Source organism: Hydractinia symbiolongicarpus, chromosome 11, assembly GCF_029227915.1.
Source record: "Hydractinia symbiolongicarpus strain clone_291-10 chromosome 11, HSymV2.1, whole genome shotgun sequence".
NCBI lineage: Eukaryota > Metazoa > Cnidaria > Hydrozoa > Anthoathecata > Hydractiniidae > Hydractinia > Hydractinia symbiolongicarpus.
The window spans coordinates 20229225-20247956 of record NC_079885.1 but is presented as its reverse complement, the minus strand read 5'-3'; the positions used below and the strand labels follow the sequence as shown (position 1 = coordinate 20247956).

At 39.1% G+C, this 18732-nt stretch overlaps 13 non-coding genes across 13 annotated transcripts; all 13 read left to right on the top strand.

Moving 5' to 3' along the window:
* Positions 1 to 8525: 8525 nt before the first annotated feature.
* On the top strand, positions 8526 to 8599 carry Trnan-guu (transfer RNA asparagine (anticodon GUU)). The gene has a single exon. It is a non-coding gene; the product is annotated as a tRNA-Asn (tRNA).
* Positions 8600 to 9599: 1000 nt separating this feature from the next.
* Trnan-guu (transfer RNA asparagine (anticodon GUU)) lies at positions 9600 to 9673 on the top strand. Its single transcript has one exon. It is a non-coding gene; the product is annotated as a tRNA-Asn (tRNA).
* A 464-nt stretch (positions 9674 to 10137) lies between these two features.
* On the top strand, positions 10138 to 10211 carry Trnan-guu (transfer RNA asparagine (anticodon GUU)). Its single transcript has one exon. It is a non-coding gene; the product is annotated as a tRNA-Asn (tRNA).
* A 464-nt stretch (positions 10212 to 10675) lies between these two features.
* Positions 10676 to 10749, top strand: Trnan-guu (transfer RNA asparagine (anticodon GUU)). Its single transcript has one exon. It is a non-coding gene; the product is annotated as a tRNA-Asn (tRNA).
* Positions 10750 to 11481: 732 nt separating this feature from the next.
* On the top strand, positions 11482 to 11555 carry Trnan-guu (transfer RNA asparagine (anticodon GUU)). Its single transcript has one exon. It is a non-coding gene; the product is annotated as a tRNA-Asn (tRNA).
* A 1000-nt stretch (positions 11556 to 12555) lies between these two features.
* Trnan-guu (transfer RNA asparagine (anticodon GUU)) lies at positions 12556 to 12629 on the top strand. Its single transcript has one exon. It is a non-coding gene; the product is annotated as a tRNA-Asn (tRNA).
* Positions 12630 to 13093: 464 nt separating this feature from the next.
* Trnan-guu (transfer RNA asparagine (anticodon GUU)) lies at positions 13094 to 13167 on the top strand. The gene has a single exon. It is a non-coding gene; the product is annotated as a tRNA-Asn (tRNA).
* Positions 13168 to 13631: 464 nt separating this feature from the next.
* Positions 13632 to 13705, top strand: Trnan-guu (transfer RNA asparagine (anticodon GUU)). Its single transcript has one exon. It is a non-coding gene; the product is annotated as a tRNA-Asn (tRNA).
* Positions 13706 to 14437: 732 nt separating this feature from the next.
* Positions 14438 to 14511, top strand: Trnan-guu (transfer RNA asparagine (anticodon GUU)). Its single transcript has one exon. It is a non-coding gene; the product is annotated as a tRNA-Asn (tRNA).
* A 463-nt stretch (positions 14512 to 14974) lies between these two features.
* Positions 14975 to 15048, top strand: Trnan-guu (transfer RNA asparagine (anticodon GUU)). Its single transcript has one exon. It is a non-coding gene; the product is annotated as a tRNA-Asn (tRNA).
* A 463-nt stretch (positions 15049 to 15511) lies between these two features.
* Trnan-guu (transfer RNA asparagine (anticodon GUU)) lies at positions 15512 to 15585 on the top strand. The gene has a single exon. It is a non-coding gene; the product is annotated as a tRNA-Asn (tRNA).
* Positions 15586 to 15780: 195 nt separating this feature from the next.
* Positions 15781 to 15854, top strand: Trnan-guu (transfer RNA asparagine (anticodon GUU)). The gene has a single exon. It is a non-coding gene; the product is annotated as a tRNA-Asn (tRNA).
* Positions 15855 to 17123: 1269 nt separating this feature from the next.
* On the top strand, positions 17124 to 17197 carry Trnan-guu (transfer RNA asparagine (anticodon GUU)). Its single transcript has one exon. It is a non-coding gene; the product is annotated as a tRNA-Asn (tRNA).
* Positions 17198 to 18732: the final 1535 nt, after the last annotated feature.

The window sequence follows — 18732 nt, the reverse complement described above, 5'->3', positions numbered from 1 at the left end:
AAATCATTTGAACTGTAAAGAAATAGGTCAAAAATGTTTCCATCGTTGGTAACCTCATCTACTTCCATGTTGTCAAAATTAAGAACTGTTAAGAAACTTTTATCCTCAAAATCAGAAAAAAATAAGAAACTTGAGCCTCAGTAGCCAAAACTGGTTTCTTATAAAAAAAACAGGGTGGACAGTATATATATTCAATCTTGTCTGTGAGAGGTGATTAATTGGCATGGTATACGACAAATTAATTGGCATGGTATACGAATTAATTGGCATGGTATACGACAGCCTGTTTATTATTTTATTTGATCTGAAGTTACATGGGTGATTTTTTTTTGAAACAGCATTTCTAAAAGGGCTTCCCATTGGATGTGTAACACATATGCCTGTATCCTGATGGGCAGTGTGGTTTATTGTATTGACTGCTTAACCTTGTTTAACTGTTTACCATTAGTTTTGCAACCTTTATAGGGAAACAGATTAAGTGAAATAAAATATGTCGTCTGACAGTTTTTGCTATAGCAGACCTCTGTGTTTTACTGGAAGCACTCCACACTGGTTGTGCGAAATGGTTTAACTGGACTATGTGGTCAACCTAAATTGCAATGCTAGCCTTTGTGTTGCTTTAATGAATTTCTTATCTTCCATGCTTAATGTTTTCTTGGTGCTGCATATACTTTATTGACATAAACTAGCTCCTATGCAGGGATTTTGTTTTATTAAAACATACTTTTACTGGTACAACTTTATTTCATTATATTTCGGTCTTGCGTTTGTGAGAAGTTTTTTATTGGCTTGCGATACGTCGATGATTAGAAATGGCTTTGTGTATTCTAGAGTAACAAAAATAACTCAGCTCCGTTTTAACATTGGTTCCACAGCTTCATAGCTGTACAGCTATCTTGTTTTAATCTATTTTGTGTACGGCCATGACTAAAAGTGCTTACATTTTGTTGGTCGCCCCCTTGCCACTTGCTGGTCTCTGATGGTTTGGTCGTAGTAGTTTCATTGATGTAGCTAAGGAGCTAAGCACATTTTTTTATATCGTGTATTTTATCAGGTAAGAATTATTTTATATTAAGTGAGAAAGGTGTGCTGGCTAGCTAGCTATCTCAATTTTTAATGCTGACATACCCCTTTTAATAGTCGTGAAATTACTTATATACTCACTATCGTATAATAACATCGTAAAGAGCCTGATAGCTAGATAGCTACACAAAATAGTGCTTTGATTAGAGTTCCTATTTTCTTAAAGAGCCAGCAACAAAAAATCTTTGTCCTGCTTTGCCTAATTTTTCCATAACTGGACACCCGACTCACGCGACTCCTGTTCTTATGGGGAAAAGGGGTGCTAAAAAAACTTTCAAACAACACTTTGTGTGGCTACTTCTGTCAGATAAAAAGGTATATTCACACATGATTTTTTTTATATTTTTTGCAGAAAAGTTGTCGAAACATGACAAAAGTTTATTGTTGCTGCACCGAACAGTCAGGGTGAACTGATGATTAACCTGTAACATTATATATATTTAGCCGATGCAGGATAATTACACGCTACGCATAGTATAATTACACGCTACGCAGGTTAAAAGCTTCCTTGTGTTCTTAACAGCTAACTGTTGGAGAGTCCTAGAGTATTTAATGCTCATTTTGAGCTACGCAGTTTTAATTATGGTCCGCGCTCTACCAGACAACTCCCTGCAACATCCAACAGCCCACACAGTGTGCCATCTCCCCTATTTCCCTCACATGGTGGGTTAACCTAGGGCTATCACAGCGCTCACTCGCCCATATTGAATTGCTGCCAAGAGGAATCGAACCCCATTCCCGCACAAAGTGCCAGAGTTATAACCACTAAGCTACGGTGCCATTGAAAACGGCTAACTATTCTGTTACTGGCTAACTATCAGTTCTCCTTGAGTGCCTAATTTTCTTGAAAATCTTTCTTGAACTCATCCAAGTATCACATTCTAAGATTTCTTAGAAAAAATCTCACGAAAAGGATCATCGATTTATCAAATCCGCAAGTTTATTGTGCGTTTACCCTTTTTTGTTTCAACTTGTTGAATTCAAGTTTCAGAAGTAATTTCAGAAAAATGCAACTAATCAGACTTTCCGAAAAGAAATTCAAATTTGAGAATTCTAATCAAAAAAGGATAACGAACAATTAAATTTGTTTTATCCAATAAATCGATTTCGACAAAATAAATCCTGTATTGTCCACAGGTTTCACAATCATGGATCGCCTGCTTAATATGTTACTTGTTTAACAAAAATATCAAAACCCAGCTTGATTAAATTTATATACATATATTTATATATATAATATACCTTGTGCATCATATGGCATTGATTTGTATCTTTTTAATAAATTCCCTTTTCAAATCAAAGAGGCAAGGAGAGGTTAAAGAGGCAATTATTAAACAACCTAATGACATTTCAGTTTTGGCAAGATTGTATTCTTGTTTCTCATTCTTAAAACGTACTTTCTTATTCAGATCAGCAGTTATCAAACCATACACCATCAGCATTTAAACAAATCTTCAACAGGAAAGTAAATTCTAAAGGCCTAAATACTGAAATATTTAAATGCTGATATGTATTTATTGCTGAATTAATTAACAATGAACTACTTCCTTCATTTAAATGTTTCCCGTTCAAAAGTTATTACATTCGAAGTTTATACATAACAAGATCTGTATTCTGAAATTTCCAGAATTTCCTGATTAGTTTTAAAAATATCCAGTTAAAGTTTTAACTGTTATTTTAGAATACTTCATATAGCTATGTAAAAATTTTGTTTTATTTTTTATTTAATATATTGTATTTTAACATTGCAGGTTAGTTACAATAATAATTGAGAATTGGGATACTCAGTGATTTGTTTAACCCATAATTCTCCGTTTTCAAGGTCCACTTCAAATTTCAATATCTTTCAGGCTATTGACGGAAATCTTCAAGCCGCAGGGCTTCTTGTTACTCTTGGTTCCTACTTTTAGTATGTACGGAAAGTATGCCGCACTTCAGGGAAGCTAGAAAAACTTTGCTATATTGTTATTCAGAAAATTTATTAACTGATAAAGAGTTTTGTTTAGTCAATGACTTAAATACATCTAAGAACTCTGATTTCGACTACACATGTTATAACAAGTTTGACTTCAACGAAATATGCGACGATGATGTGGTTGCTGAGTTCAAATTTATAAAGAATGACATTTTACGACTTGTCCGTGCTCTTGATATGCCAAATGAAATATAATGCTACTTTTATAATAACCTAAAAGTTGATTAGTTTGAAGCACTGTGTGTGGTTTTGAGTAGACTAGCCTACCCCTGTAGATACTTCGATATTATTGCTCGATTTGGTAGAGCTGTACCGCAGCTAAACATGATTTTTAACCAAACAATCGATTTCATAGATAGCAACTGGACACATTTACTGCAAAACATAAACCAACCCTGGTTAACACCAGGATTTTTGATGTTATTTGCATTTCGGGTGCTGCACTTGACAACGTTTGGGGGGTTAATAGATGGAGCTGTGAGAGCCTTTTGTCGACCAAAGTTGCACAAAGAATGTTATACAATGGACACAAAAGGCATCATGCTTTGAAATATCAGCTGTCAGTAATTCTAACAGATTGGTTGCTAATTTTTATGGTCCAGTGGAGGGAAAGAAGCATGAATGTGCCCTTTTTGCAATGTCAGGTTTGTGTTTCAACAGTTCCCACATGGTTGTTATGGAGAAATACTCTGTATATATGGCAATCCTGCCTATCCTCTTAGAGGACACCTGCTCAGTCCCTATGCTGGAGAAAATTTGAATCAAAAATAAAAAGACTTTAACAAAAGTATGAGTGGCCTGAGTAGTGTAGGAAAAATGAACACAGTCAGTGCTCTTCCAACAAATGCACATGGGTTTTTGTATAGAAATCAAATCTCACAGTTTTATAACCTTGATTCACCTTTGTTGGAACAATATTTTATATAATCACAAAATACAGATATAAAAGACATATATAACAAGATATATAACAAAATATAACATAATGTAACAACATAATATAACATTTTTTTCCTTTTTAGTGTATGTACATAATTTGCAGGTTTAGAAAGTTTATCTGCCAGCTTTAAAAGTAAATTGATTATTGCATTAGATTGGAATATTAAAGTTTCTCCTCCTTTCGTAATTCTAATTCGTCTTTTCTCATTTGGAAGTCTTTTTCAGACTTCTCACGTAAATATGCAATAGTATCACCAACAGAAGAGCGTTTCTTATGGGTTTTATCTTAAGAATCTCCTTCTTGTTTTCTTTTTCTTCTTTCAGATAATCTCTCAGTAGACAATTTCCGCATATCTTCAGCCTGTCTTTCCTGCACTCTCTGATATGTGTAACGTTCAGCCTCATTTTTACGTTCGTATATTTCTTGCAAAAGTTCATCGGTCTCTGACAGTGGTTCAATTTCAAGTCCACTACCTTTGTCTTCTTGGTTTGTCTTCCATACAAAAGATTGTAATAATTTTTTCAATTTATCTCTTAGGGCTCTCTGATCTACTCTAAACCATAACATTTTACTTTTGTTTAAATTAGCCGCAATTTCTTCAAGATAAATTCTCGTTTTCTTGATCTATCTTTTTTTGAAAACAAATCAGCGACCAAAACTTCTCGTAAAAACATTACCTCATGCTTAGAAGTCCAATACATTTTTCTAAAAAAGCAACAGACACAGGTATTATGCTCATGGTTAAACTTCAAAAATAAATGTTTGTGAGTTTTTCATAAAACATATGCTGAACTTTCATGTATCAAGTGATTGCTTTATGCAAGAAAAATATATACCTATTTTTATTCTGTTGTTGGGCACTGTTTTCCCCCATAAAAGTTTAGCTGGAGGTAGCTAATAGGTCAGCTACAAAAATGCTGTTAACAATTTTTGCAATCAAACTAGTACGGTGACACACCGGTGCGACCGCATCGATTCCGTAATAGAGTAGCCGTTTGGACGTTCCCTTGATGGTCACCACGGAAAAGCAGCGATACTCAACAGCACTTACGCAAAAGACTGGCAGTGACTGATGTACTTCCTAAGTGAGAGAGTTCTGATTTGTAGACTTATGCATGTCGAGCGTAGCCTGCCACCCGTAAATCATTTCGCTGCGTTCTCATGGTCTACCAAGTCTGGTAGCAAAATTTCGTACGAATCGCGCTTCAAATAGGGACTGGGGATGACAACAATGAGGGAGTGCAAAGCAAAAAGCCGCATACCAGACTTGCGGTATGTAGTACGGAAAATTTAACAAGACGAAGTAGACTCAGAGGAACGCAGGGTCTGTGAGTAGGTTTACAGGTAGGATTCAAGGTAACTCATAAGGGGGATTTTCACGAAGCAAATTGAACGGCGAATTCGCTTTTTAATTTTCACGACAAAATAAATTAGACGCCGAATTCATTGTTTACATTGGTTAACCGCGTTTTGATTGGTCTAAAACTAGCAGTGAAACCTTTAGCCGCGAAAAAGTAGGGACTGTTTCTAATTTTCAGCGAATGGAATGTTTCGATGCACAATCATAACAAACAAAACTGCGCATGCTCAGATACAATTCGCCGTTCAATTCGCTTCGTGAAAATCCCCATATAGAATTGGTTTGCATATTTGTTTCTTGTTGGGTTTTGGTGTCATTCGCCTAATGAAATACCGATTAAATTTCTTCCCTAAGATGGATATATACATGAAGTTTTTTGGTTACAAAACTTGAATGGTATTTCGTTTCATAATTATTTACAAAACAAAGCCATAAAAATGAACAAACTTCATCTTATAAACCATATATTAAAATGCAATACTATAAAGAAATCCAAGTATATCTTCTACTTTACACACGCATACTGTTTAGCACAGATATAGTCGAGCTATCATGATCGAGCGTTATTTTGTCGTTGAGAGGTGAAAAAATATCAAAATACATACATCTGCTTCAAGTGGAAAATGATAATACATATAATTACATAGGTCGTAAAAATAAATTCACGCGTTTACAGGAATAGAAATTGACAAAGAAAATGTCACATGCGTCGTAAAAATCATAAAAACCACACCTGTAAATGCATCAATGGCCGAAATATAAAATAGTGGGAAGATGAAACATGAAGCTTCTAATCAAACTTTGATAGTTTGAATTGAATCTAGTATTTGTTTACATTATATGCAGTTTCAACTAAAACAAAAGAGTATCGAAAACATCGCAACAAAAGAATGAGGACTGAAGTGTCATAAAACAGTGTTCCTCTTTAACAAATGCTTTTTGTTCGTCATCTTTGTCATGGTTTGCTATTTTTGTTATTATCATATTCGATTTTGTAATTGTAAAATCCACTTTTTGTAGTGCGAGTATCCTCGCTTTCAATTGTGGTTCTCCCTGCAGGAGAGGACATTTTCACCAAAATATTCCATGATTGTTTTACCAAATGCTGATGCAGTTACTGCCATAGTTTCTGTTTTGAAATCAAAGGTAAAAATTGATTGGTTACTGTTTTCATTATATTGTTAATACTTTACCAAGTACTCTTGATGACAGTTATCACAAGAGAGAATGCCTGTTCCTGGTTTAAGTTTGATCTTCTTGTTGCATTTTTTGCACTTGAGATACAAATCCATGCTTTCAATAATAGGACAACAAAGAACCAAACTTTGTTGTCCCTCTGGCTGTTATTTTTTTGCTCTGCTATTTGTGCTTGATCAAAATTTGCGCCTACAATCATGTTCATAAATTATTGGAAAAACGGCTTTTGAGGCTTTTTTCAGAGTTTGCCCCCTCTCTCCCTACAGTCCGTGCTGATTTTGTGTTAATTTGTGCCCCAAAATACTGTCAGTGACTCTGGAAAAGACCTCCAACCAACACTGAAGAGTGGGGAGAGGGGGAGAGTGGTTTTTCCAAAACTATTATGAACATGATGGTAGTGAATAGGGATACTTTGGGTAAGTTCCATGTCTCCCTGGCGCAATTGGTTAGCGAAAGCTTGGTGGTTCAAACCAACACGGATACGCGATGAACAAATACTTTGATCACATGAATCAGATAGTGCTACCACTGCCTCTGATTCCTAATGTCACGTTAAATGTAAGAGCAACAGTAGTGTTAGTCTTGCATCGTCAGATGTGCTATTAAAAAGCATTGAAAGTAAATGAGCGAACTTGTAAATAGGAAGACTTTAGTATGTTTCATGTCTTCGTGGCGCCATTGGTTGGTGGTTCAAACCCACCCGGGGACGCGATGAAAGGATATTTTCCCACATGAACAAAATTTTGCTACCACTGCTTCTGATTCGTAATGTAACGAAAAATGTATGTGCAATGGTAGTTTTAGTCTTGAAACTAGGTTTCCCGGCATCGTCAGATGTGCTATTAAAAACATTGAAATTGAATTAGCTAACTAGTAAATAGGGATACTTTATGTCCCCGGGGCGCCATTGGTTAGGGCGTTCGGCTGTCAACCGAGAGCTTGGTGCTTCAAACCATCCGAGAACCCTATGAAAAAATATTTTGATCAGTTAAATCAGATAGTGCTACCACTGCTTCCGATTCCTAATGTCACGTTGAATGTAAGAGCAACGGTAGTGTTATTCTTGCAGCTATTTAACTGGCATCGTTAGATGTGCTATTAAAAAACATTAAAAGTAAATTGCCAACTTGTTAATAAGGAGACTTAAGTATATTTCATGTCTCAGTTGCGTAATTGGTAAGGGTGTTCGGCTTTTAACCGAAAGGTTGGTGGTTCAGGCCCACTCGGGGTCGGGATGAACAAATACTTCGATCAACATGAATCAGATAGTGCTACCAATGCTTGTGATTCGCAATGTCACGTTAAATGTAAGAGAAACAGTGGTGTTAGTCTTGCAGCTATGTTTTTTTCTGGCATCGTCAGATTTGGTATTAAAAAACGTTGAAAGTGAATTAGGCAACTTGTAAATAGGGAGGCTTCAGTATGTTTCATGTCATCGTGGCGCAATTGGTTAGCACTTTCGGCTGTTAACCGAAAGGTTGGTGGTTCAAGAAAAAATAGGGGACGCGATGAACAAATATTTCGATCAGATGAATCAGATAGTGCTACCACTGCTTCTGATTCCTAATGTCACGTTAACTGTAATAGGAACGATAGTGTTAATCTTTCAGCTATGTTAACTGGCATCGATAGATGTGCTATTAAAAAAACCTTGAAAGTGAATTAGCCAACTAGTAAATAGGGAAACTTCAGTATGTTTCATGTCTCCGTGGCCCATTTGATTAGCGCGTTCGGCTGTTAACCGAAAGGTTGGTGGTTCAAGCCCACCCGGGGAAGCGATGAACAAATATGTCCATCAGAAGAATCAGAGAGTGCTATCACTGCCTCTTATTCCTAATGTCACGTTAACTGTAAGAGTAACGGTAGTGTTACTCTTGTAGCCATGTTTACTGGCATCATCAGATGTGCTATTAGAAATAAATGAAAGTAAATGAGCCAAATGTTAAATAGGGAAATTCAGTAAGTTTCATGTCCTCGTGGCGCAATTGGTTAGCGCGTTCGGCTGTTAACCGAAAGGTTGGTGGTTCAAGCCCACCCGGGGACGCAATGAACAAATACTTCGATCAGATGAAACAGATAGTCCTACCACTGCTTCTGATTCCTAATGTCACGATAATTGTAAAAGCAACGGTAGTTTTAGTCTTGAAACTACGTTTACCTACATAGTCAGATGTGGTGTTAAAAACATTGAAATTGAATTAGCTAACTACTAAATAGGGATACTTCAGTATGTTTCGTGTCTCCGTGCCGCAATTGGTTAGCGCGTTCGGCTGTTAACGGAAAGGTTGGTGGTTCAAGCCCACCCGGGGAATCAATGAACAAATATGTCCATCAGAAGAATCAGAGAGCGCTATCACTGCCTCTTATTCCTAATGTCACGTTAACTGTCAGAGCAACGGTAGTGTTACTCTTGTAGCCATGTTTACTGGCATCATCAGATGTGCTATTAGAAGTAAACGAAAGTAAAGGAGCCAACTTGTAAATAAGGAAACTTCAGTACTTTGCATGTCTCCGTGGCACAATTGGTTAGCGCGTTCGGCTGTTAACCGATTGGTTGGTGGTTCAAGCCCACCCGGGGACGCAATGAACAAATACTTCGATCAGATGAAACAGATAGTCCTACCACTGCTTCTGATTCCTAATGTCACGATAATTGTAAAAGCAACGGTAGTTTTAGTCTTGAAACTACGTTTACCTACATAGTCAGATGTGGTGTTAAAAACATTGAAATTGAATTAGCTAACTAGTAAATAGGGATACTTCAGTATCTTTTGTGTCTCCGTGCCGCAATTGGTTAGCGTTTTCGGCTGTTAACGGAAAGGTTGGTGGTTGAAGCCCACCCGGGGAAGCGATGAACAAATATGTCCATCAGAAGAATCAGAGAGTGCTATCACTGCCTCTTATTCCTAATGTCACGTTAACTGTAAGAGCAACGGTAGTGTGACACTTGTAGCCATGTCTACTGCCATCATCAGATGTGCTATTAAAAATAAATGAAAGTAAATGAGCAAACTTGTAAATAGGGAACCTTCAGTAAGTTTCATGTCTCCGTGGCGCAATTGGTTAGCGCGTTCGGCTGTTAACCGAAAGGTTGGTGGTTCAAGCCCACCCGGGGACGCAATGAACAAACACTTCGAACAGATGAAACAGATAATGCTACCCCTGCTTATGATTCCTAGTGTCACGATAATTGTAAAAGCAACGGTAGTTTTAGTCTTGAAACTACGTTTACCTGCATAGTCAGATGTGCTATTAAAAATAAATGAAAGTAAATGAGCCAACTTGTAAATAGGAAAACTTCAGTATGTTTCGTGTCCCCGTGCCGGAATTGATTAGCGCGTTTGGCTGTTAACGGAAAAGTTGGTGGTTCAAGCCCACCCGGGGACGCAATGAACAAATACTTCGATCAGATGAATGAAAGAGTGCTATCACTGCCTCTTATTCCTAATGTCACGTTAACTGTAAGAGCAACGGTAGTGTTAGTCTTGTAGCCATGTTTACTGGCATCATCAGATGTGCTATTAGAAATAAATGAAAGTAAATGAGCCAACTTGTAAATAGGGAACCTTCAGTAAGTTTCATGTCTCCGTGGCGCAATTGGTTAGCGCGTTCGGCTGTTAACTGAAAGGTTGGTGGTTCAAGCCCACCCGGGGACGCAATGAACAAATACTTCGATCAGATGTTACAGATAGAGCTACCACTGCTTATGATTCCTAATGTCACGATAATTGTAAAAGCAACGGTAGTTTTAGTCTTGAAACTACGTTTACCTGCATAGTCAGATGTGCTATTAAAAATAAATGAAAGTAAATGAGCCAACTTGTAAATAGGAAAACTTCAGTATGTTTCGTGTCCCCGTGCCGGAATTGATTAGCGCGTTTGGCTGTTAACGGAAAAGTTGGTGGTTCAAGCCCACCCGGGGACGCAATGAACAAATACTTCGATCAGATGAATGAAAGAGTGCTATCACTGCCTCTTATTCCCAATGTCACCTTAACTGTAAGAGCAACGGTAGTGTTACTCTTGTAGCCATGTTTGCTGGCATCATCAGATGTGCTATTAAAAATAAATGAAAGTAAATGAGCCAACTTGTAAATAGGAAAACTTCAGCATGTTTCGTGTCTCCGTGGCGCAATTGGTTAGCGCGTTCGGCTGTTAACCGAAAGGTTGGTGGTTCCAGCCCACCCGGGGACGCAATGAACAAATACTTCGAACAGATGAAACAGATAGAGCTACCACTACTTATGATTCCTAATGTCACGATAATTGTAAAAGCAACGGTAATTTTAGTCTTGAAACTACGTTTACCTGCATAGTCAGATGTTGTGTTAAAAACATTGAAATTGAATTAGCTAACTAGTAAATAGGGATACTTCAGTATGTTTCGTGTCTCCGTACTGCAATTGGTTAGCGCGTTTGGCTGTTAACGGAAAGGTTGGTGGTTCAAGCCCACCCGGGGAAGCGATGAACAAACATGTCCAACAGAAGGATCAGAGAGTGCTATCACTGCCTCTTATTCCTAATGTCATGTTAACTGTAAGAGCAACGGTAGTGTTATTCTTGTAGCCATGTTTACTCGCATCATCAGATGTGCTATTAAAAATAAATGAAAGTAAATGAGCCAACTTGTAAATAGGAAAACTTCAGTATGTTTCGTGTCTCCGTGCCGGAATTGGTTAGCGCGTTTGGCTGTTAACGGAAAAGTTGGTGGTTCAAGCCCATCCGGGGACGCAATGAACAAATACTTCGATCAGATGAATCAAAGAGTGCTATCACTCCCTCTTATTCCTAATGTCACGTTAACTGTAAGAGCAACGGTAGTGTTATTCTTGTAGCCATGTTTACTGGCATCAACAGATGTGCTATTAAAAATAAATGAAAGTAAATGAGACCACTTGTAAATAGGGAACCTTCAGTAAGTTTCATGTCTCCGTGGCGCAATTGGTTAGCGCGTTCGGCTGTTAACCGAAAGGTTGGTGGTTCAAGCCTACCCGGGGACGCAATGAACAAATACTTCGATCAGATGAAACGGATAGAGCTACCACTGCTTATGATTCCTAATGTCACGATAATTGTAAAAGCAACGGTAGTTTTAGTGTTGAAACTACGTTTACCTACATAGTCAGATGTGGTGTTAAAAACATTGAAATTGAATTAGCTAACTACTAAATAGGGATACTTCAGTATGTTTCGTGTCTCCGTGCCGCAATTGGTTAGCGCGTTCGGCTGTTAACGGAAAGGTTGGTGGTTCAAGCCCACCCGGGGAATCAATGAACAAATATGTCCATCAGAAGAATCAGAGAGCGCTATCACTGCCTCTTATTCCTAATGTCACGTTAACTGTCAGAGCAACGGTAGTGTTACTCTTGTAGCCATGTTTACTGGCATCATCAGATGTGCTATTAGAAGTAAACGAAAGTAAATGAGCCAACTTGTAAATAGGGAAACTTCAGTAATTTGCATGTCTCCGTGGCACAATTGGTTAGCGCGTTCGGCTGTTAACCGATTGGTTGGTGGTTCAAGCCCACCCGGGGACGCAATGAACAAATACTTCGATCAGATGAAACAGATAGTCCTACCACTGCTTCTGATTCCTAATGTCACGATAATTGTAAAAGCAACGGTAGTTTTAGTCTTGAAACTACGTTTACCTACATAGTCAGATGTGGTGTTAAAAACATTGAAATTGAATTAGCTAACTAGTAAATAGGGATACTTCAGTATCTTTTGTGTCTCCGTGCCGCAATTGGTTAGCGTTTTCGGCTGTTAACGGAAAGGTTGGTGGTTGAAGCCCACCCGGGGAAGCGATGAACAAATATGTCCATCAGAAGAATCAGAGAGTGCTATCACTGCCTCTTATTCCTAATGTCACGTTAACTGTAAGAGCAACGGTAGTGTGACACTTGTAGCCATGTCTACTGCTATCATCAGATGTGCTATTAAAAATAAATGAAAGTAAATGAGCAAACTTGTAAATAGGGAACCTTCAGTAAGTTTCATGTCTCCGTGGCGCAATTGGTTAGCGCGTTCGGCTGTTAACCGAAAGGTTGGTGGTTCAAGCCCACCCGGGGACGCAATGAACAAACACTTCGAACAGATGAAACAGATAATGCTACCCCTGCTTATGATTCCTAGTGTCACGATAATTGTAAAAGCAACGGTAGTTTTAGTCTTGAAACTACGTTTACCTGCATAGTCAGATGTGCTATTAAAAATAAATGAAAGTAAATGAGCCAACTTGTAAATAGGAAAACTTCAGTATGTTTCGTGTCCCCGTGCCGGAATTGATTAGCGCGTTTGGCTGTTAACGGAAAAGTTGGTGGTTCAAGCCCACCCGGGGACGCAATGAACAAATACTTCGATCAGATGAATGATAGAGTGCTATCACTGCCTCTTATTCCTAATGTCACGTTAACTGTAAGAGCAACGGTAGTGTTAGTCTTGTAGCCATGTTTACTGGCATCATCAGATGTGCTATTAGAAATAAATGAAAGTAAATGAGCCAACTTGTAAATAGGGAACCTTCAGTAAGTTTCATGTCTCCGTGGCGCAATTGGTTAGCGCGTTCGGCTGTTAACTGAAAGGTTGGTGGTTCAAGCCCACCCGGGGACGCAATGAACAAATACTTCGATCAGATGTTACAGATAGAGCTACCACTGCTTATGATTCCTAATGTCACGATAATTGTAAAAGCAACGGTAGTTTTAGTCTTGAAACTACGTTTACCTGCATAGTCAGATGTGCTATTAAAAATAAATGAAAGTAAATGAGCCAACTTGTAAATAGGAAAACTTCAGTATGTTTCGTGTCCCCGTGCCGGAATTGATTAGCGCGTTTGGCTGTTAACGGAAAAGTTGGTGGTTCAAGCCCACCCGGGGACGCAATGAACAAATACTTCGATCAGATGAATGAAAGAGTGCTATCACTGCCTCTTATTCCCAATGTCACCTTAACTGTAAGAGCAACGGTAGTGTTACTCTTGTAGCCATGTTTGCTGGCATCATCAGATGTGCTATTAAAAATAAATGAAAGTAAATGAGCCAACTTGTAAATAGGAAAACTTCAGCATGTTTCGTGTCTCCGTGGCGCAATTGGTTAGCGCGTTCGGCTGTTAACCGAAAGGTTGGTGGTTCCAGCCCACCCGGGGACGCAATGAACAAATACTTCGAACAGATGAAACAGATAGAGCTACCACTACTTATGATTCCTAATGTCACGATAATTGTAAAAGCAACGGTAATTTTAGTCTTGAAACTACGTTTACCTGCATAGTCAGATGTTGTGTTAAAAACATTGAAATTGAATTAGCTAACTAGTAAATAGGGATACTTCAGTATGTTTCGTGTCTCCGTACTGCAATTGGTTAGCGCGTTTGGCTGTTAACGGAAAGGTTGGTGGTTCAAGCCCACCCGGGGAAGCGATGAACAAACATGTCCAACAGAAGGATCAGAGAGTGCTATCACTGCCTCTTATTCCTAATGTCATGTTAACTGTAAGAGCAACGGTAGTGTTATTCTTGTAGCCATGTTTACTCGCATCATCAGATGTGCTATTAAAAATAAATGAAAGTAAATGAGCCAACTTGTAAATAGGAAAACTTCAGTATGTTTCGTGTCTCCGTGCCGGAATTGGTTAGCGCGTTTGGCTGTTAACGGAAAAGTTGGTGGTTCAAGCCCATCCGGGGACGCAATGAACAAATACTTCGATCAGATGAATCAAAGAGTGCTATCACTCCCTCTTATTCCTAATGTCACGTTAACTGTAAGAGCAACGGTAGTGTTATTCTTGTAGCCATGTTTACTGGCATCAACAGATGTGCTATTAAAAATAAATGAAAGTAAATGAGACAACTTGTAAATAGGGAACCTTCAGTAAGTTTCATGTCTCCGTGGCGCAATTGGTTAGCGCGTTCGGCTGTTAACCGAAAGGTTGGTGGTTCAAGCCTACCCGGGGACGCAATGAACAAATACTTCGATCAGATGAAACGGATAGAGCTACCACTGCTTATGATTCCTAATGTCACGATAATTGTAAAAACAACGGTAGTTTTAGTCTTGAAACTACGTTTACCTGCATAGTCAGATGTGGTGTTAAAAACATTGAAATTGAATTAGCTAACTAGTAAATAGGGACACTTCAGTATATTTCGTATCTCCGTGCCGCAATTGGTTTGCGCGTTCGGCTGTTAAGGGAAAGGTTGGTGGTTCAAGCCCACCCGGGGAAGCGATGAACAAATATGTCCATCAGAAGAATCAGAGAGTGCTATCACTGCCTCTTATTCCTAATGTCACGTTAACTGTAAGAGCAACGGTAGTGTTACTCTTGTAGGCATGTTTACTGGCATCATCAGATGTGCTATTAAAAATAAATGAAAGTAAATGAGACAACTTGTAAATAGGGAACCTTCAGTAAGTTTCATGTCTCCGTGGCGCAATTGGTTAGCGCGTTCGGCTGTTAACCGAAAGGTTGGTGGTTCAAGCCTACCCGGGGACGCAATGAACAAATACTTCGATCAGATGAAACGGATAGAGCTACCACTGCTTATGATTCCTAATGTCACGATAATTGTAAAAACAACGGTAGTTTTAGTCTTGAAACTACGTTTACCTGCATAGTCAGATGTGGTGTTAAAAACATTGAAATTGAATTAGCTAACTAGTAAATAGGGACACTTCAGTATATTTCGTATCTCCGTGCCGCAATTGGTTTGCGCGTTCGGCTGTTAAGGGAAAGGTTGGTGGTTCAAGCCCACCCGGGGAAGCGATGAACAAATATGTCCATCAGAAGAATCAGAGAGTGCTATCACTGCCTCTTATTCCTAATGTCACGTTAACTGTAAGAGCAACGGTAGTGTTACTCTTGTAGGCATGTTTACTGGCATCATCAGATGTGCTATTAAAAATAAATAAAAGTAAATGAGCCAACTTGTAAATAGGGAAACTTCAGTAATTTCCATGTCTCCGTGGCGCAATTGGTTAGCGCGTTCGGCTGTTAACCGAAAGGTTGGTGGTTCAAGCCCGCCCGGGGACGCAATGAACAAATATGTCCATCAGAAGAATCAGAGAGCGCTATCACTGCCTCTTATTCCTAATGTCACGTTAACTGTAAGAGCAACGGTAGTGTTACTCTTGTAGCCATGTTTACTGGCATCATCAGATGTGCTATTAGAAATAAATGAAAGTAAATGAGCCAACTTGTAAATAGGGAAACTTCAGTAATTTTCATGTCTCCGTGGCGCAATTGGTTAGCGCGTTCGGCTGTTAACCGAAAGGTTGGTGGTTCAAGCCCACCCGGGGACGCAATGAACAAATACTTCGATCAGATGAAATAGATAGTGCTACCACTGCTTATGATTCCTAATGTCACGATAATTGTAAAAACAACGGTAGTTTTAGTCTTGAAACTACGTTTACCTGCATAGTCAGATGTGGTGTTAAAAACATTGAAATTGAATTAGCTAACTAGTAAATAGGGATACTTCAGTATGATTAGTATCTCCGTGCCGCAATTGGTTAGCGCGTTCGGCTGTTAACGGAAAGGTTGGTGGTTCAAGCCCACCCAGGGAAGCGATGAACAAATATGTCCATCAGAAGAATCAGAGAGTGCTATCACTGCCTCTTATTCCTAATGTCACGTTTACTGTAAGAGCAACGGTAGTGTTACCCTTGTAGCCATGTCTACTGGCATCAACAGATGTGCTAATAAAAATAAATGAAAGTAAATGAGCCAACTTGTAAATAGGGAAACTTCAGTAAGTTTCATGTCTCCGTTGCGCAATTGGTTAGCGCGTTTGGCTGTTAACCGAAAGGTGGGTGGTTCGAGCCCACCCGGGGACGCAATGAACAAATACTTCGATCAGATGAAACAGATAGAGCTACCACTACTTACGATTCCTAATGTCACGATAATTGTAAAAGCAACGGTAATTTTAGTCTTGAAACTATGTTTACCTGCATAGTCAGATGTGGTGTTAAAAAGATTGAAATTGAATTAGCTAACTAGTAAATAGGGATACTTCAGTATGTTTCGTGTCTCCGTACCGCAATTGGTTAGCGCGTTCGGCTGTTAACGGAAAGGTTGGTGGTTCAAGCCCACCCGGGGAAGCGATGAACAAATATGTCCATCAGAAGAATAAGAGAGTGCTATCACTGCCTGTTATTCCTAATGTCACGTTAACTGTAAGAGCAACGGTAGTGTTACTCTTGTAGCCATGTTTGCTGGCATCATCAGATGTGCTATTAAAAATAAATGAAAGTAAATGAGCCAACTTGTAAATAGGAAAACTTCAGTATCTTTCGTGTCTCCGTGCCGGAATTGGTTAGCGCGTTTGGCTGTTAACGGAAAAGTTGGTGGTTCAAGCCCACCCGGGGACGCAATGAACAAATACTTCGATCAGATGAATCAAAGAGTGCTATCACTGCCTCTTATTCCTAATGTCACGTTAACTGTAAGAGCAACGGTAGTGTTACTCTTGTAGCCATGTTTACTGGCATCAACAGATGTGCTAATAAAAATAAATGAAAGTAAATGAGACAACTTGTAAATAGGGAAACTTCAGTAAGTTTCATGTCTCCGTGGCGCAATTGGTTAGCGCGTTCGGCTGTTAACCGAAAGGTTGGTGGTTCAAGCCTACCCGGGGACGCAATGAACAAATACTTCGATCAGATGAAACAGATAGAGCTACCACTACTTATGATTCCTAATGTCACGATAATTGTAAAAGCAACGGTGATTTTAGTCTTGAAACTACGTTTACCTGCATAGTCAGATGTGGTGTTAAAAACATTGAAATTGAATTAGCTAACTAGTAAATAGGGATACTTCAGTATGTTTCGTGTCTCCGTACCGCAATTGGTGAGCGCGTTCGGCTGTTAACGGAAAGGTTGGTGGTTCAAGCCCACCCGGGGAAGCGGTGAACAAATATGTCCATCAGAAGAATCAGAGAGTGCTATCACTGCCTCTTATTCCTAATGTCACGTTTACTGTAAGAGCAACGGTAGTGCTACTCTTGTAGCCATGTTTACTCGCATCAACAGATGTGCTATTAAAAATAAATGAAAGTAAATGAGCCAACTTGTAAATAGGAAAACTTCAGTATGTTTCGTGTCTCCGTGCCGGAATTGGTTAACGCGTTTAGCTGTTAACGGAAAAGTTGGTGGTTCAAGCCCACCCGGGGACGCAATGAACAAATACTTCGATCAGATGAATCAAAGAGTGCTATCACTGCCTCTTATTCCTAATGTCACGCTAACTGTAAGAGCAACGGTAGTGTTACTCTTGTAGGCATGTTTGCTGGCATCATCAGATGTGCTATTAAAAATAAATGAAAGTACATGAGCCAACTTGTAAATAGCAAAACTTCAGCATGTTTCGTGTCTCCGTGCCGGAATTGGTTAGCGCGTTTGGCTGTTAACGGAAAAGTTGGTGGTTAAGCCCACCCGGGGACGCAATGAACAAATACTTCGATCAGATGAATCAAAGAGTGCTATCACTGCCTCTTATTCCTAATGTCACGTTAACTGTAAGAGCAACGGTAGTGTTACTCTTGTAGCCATGTTTACTGGCATCAACAGATGTGCTAATAAAAATAAATGAAAGTAAATGAGACAACTTGTAAATAGGGAAACTTCAGTAAGTTTCATGTCTCCGTGGCGCAATTGGTTAGCGCGTTCGGCTGTTAACCGAAAGGTTGGTGGTTCCAGCCTACCCGGGGACGCAATGAACAAATACTTCGATCAGATGAAACAGATAGAGCTACCACTACTTATGATTCCTAATGTCACGATAATTGTAAAAGCAACGGTAATTTTAGTCTTGAAACTGCGTTTACCTGCATAGTCAGATGTGGTGTTAAAAACATTGAAATTGAATTAGCTAACTAGTAAATAGGGATACTTCAGTATGTTTCGTGTCTCCGTACCGCAATTGGTTAGCGCGTTTGGCTGTTAACGGAAAGGTTGGTGGTTCAAGCCCACCCGGGGTAGCGATGAACAAACATGTCCATCAGAAGAATCAGAGAGTGCTATCACTGCCTCTTATTCATAATGTCACGTTAACTGTAAGAGCAACGGTAGTGTTACTCTTGTAGCCATGTTTACTCGCATCAACAGATGTGCTATTAAAAATAAATGAAAGTAAATGAGACAACTTGTAAATAGGGAAACTTCAGTAAGTTTC